This window comes from Octopus bimaculoides, chromosome 7, assembly GCF_001194135.2.
Source record: "Octopus bimaculoides isolate UCB-OBI-ISO-001 chromosome 7, ASM119413v2, whole genome shotgun sequence".
Lineage (NCBI taxonomy): Eukaryota > Metazoa > Mollusca > Cephalopoda > Octopoda > Octopodidae > Octopus > Octopus bimaculoides.
In genome coordinates this window covers 82,823,220-82,825,136 of record NC_068987.1, presented here as the reverse complement: position 1 = coordinate 82,825,136, position 1,917 = coordinate 82,823,220, and the positions used below count along the sequence as shown (strand labels likewise).

At 39.6% G+C, this 1,917-nt stretch overlaps 1 protein-coding gene and 1 long non-coding RNA gene across 4 annotated transcripts in view; one reads left to right on the top strand and one right to left on the bottom strand.

The window, feature by feature from the left end:
* LOC128248395 (uncharacterized) overlaps positions 1-1,917 on the top strand; it is a 105,730-nt gene that overhangs the window by 23,390 nt on the left and 80,423 nt on the right. The gene's annotated exons all lie outside the window — the stretch shown is intronic.
* Positions 1-1,917, bottom strand: part of LOC128248394 (uncharacterized) — a 131,933-nt gene that overhangs the window by 101,938 nt on the left and 28,078 nt on the right. The gene's annotated exons all lie outside the window — the stretch shown is intronic.

Genomic DNA, 1,917 nt, shown 5'->3' with positions numbered 1-1,917 from the left:
TATATATATATTATAGATAGATAGAGAGATAGATAGATAGATAGATTGAGTGATTGATTGATAGATATGTATATGCGTGTATACATACACACATATAAATACATACATTCATATACATGCATACACACATATATATGTGTGACCGTGTGCATTTGTGTGTATCGTGCGTACACACACACACACACGTATGTGCATACATGGCACACAATATATTAAGTTTTTGTCAAAAGATGGCACGCAGCTTTATTCTCCACTGGCGTCAGTTCCTGCAGTCTCCCAGCGAGATCAGTGAGCCATTTCTTGCAGAAGATCGCTTTGGAACCAAACCATTTGAAGAAAGTTACTTAAGAGATAACCCCGGCGGCTAAGGCCACCTCAAGCTAGTTGTGGTTGAAGAGAGACTGCAGGTGGAACTCTTCTTCATGCGAAAGTTTATTTATTCAGTTTTCGTTGCCCCCTCCGGCGAAGCATGTAGGGTAAGGGTTGAAACGCTTGTGACTCTAAGATACTGGCTGAAGATGCAGAAGCGTTACCAAAAATGCGAATGCTTTGACAATTATCGAGAAAAAGAGTTTGCAATATCCTTAAATAAATATTTGTCATTCTTATTTCAAATATAATATATACATAAATGGACACACGGACACACACACACTCATATATGTATAACACAATACACTACACACACACATATATATACATATATATACCGTATTTTAACGTTTATAAGGAACCCATTTTTGTCAAAAATTGGGTTTAAAAAATATGGGAATTTCTTACACATGGATAGTATAATAATCCCTTACAAAACCATTATTCCAAATTTTAAGCCCCCTAATTTAAGGCGTTCCTTACACACGAGGGTTCCTTATAAACGTTAAAATACGGTATATAAGTATGTAATTTCCGGCTTGCTACCTTTAAGACACTGTGTTAGCAGCAACTTAAAAACAGCGCATGCACGCGAGTGTGTGTATGTGTGTGTGTGTGTGTGTGGAGGTGCGTATTGCACATGTGTTTGTTTGTTTGTGTCCCGAGAATGTGTCTTTGTTTGTATATATATGCATGTATGTTCTCTTGGACTTTTAGGTATTTGAAATCTTCCTGCAAAGGAGAAGCTGACTTCTGATAAAGATACAAAGCTCCACCGTTGGAATGTAGATAACAAAAACAAATTTACGTTTTAAATTTGAGAAAAGTCTTGCATATCTTTAATGTTCCGCTTACAGATTATATTTGCAATGTGTGAATTAGTTGCTTGACTTCATTTTATGAAAACCCTAGCTTCTTGAGATTGTCACGTCGACATGCAATTATTGATAGAAATGTGAGTTATATGTATGTATGTATGTATGTATGTATGTATGTATGTATGTATGTAAGATCTGATCCAAAGAGCGTAGGTCACTTGCCGCTTTAAAAAGTCACACCTGTGTTGCTACACATGAGACCGATTCTGAAATGCTTCAAGCGATGGTTATACTCGAGAACGAGGCAGCAGCCTCTTTGTCTGCCTGTCTACCTGCCTGTTTGTCTGTCTCCATGTATGTATGTATGTATGTATGTGGAGGCGCAATGGTTAGGGCAGCGGACTCGCGGTCATTTGATCGCGTTTTCGATTCCCAGACCGGGCGTTGTGAGTGTTTATTGAGCGAAAACACCTAAAGCTCCACGAGGATCCGGCAAGGGATGGTGGCGAACCCTGCTGTACTCTTTCACCACAACTTTCTCTCACACTTACTTCCTGTTTCTCTTGTGTATGCAATTCAAAGGGTCAGCCTTGTCACACTGTCTCACACTGAATATCCCCGAGAACTACGTTAACGGTACACGTGTCTGTGGAGTGCTCAGCCACTTGCACGTTAATTTTACGAGCAGGCTGTTCCGTTGATCGGATCAACTGGAACCCTCGACGTC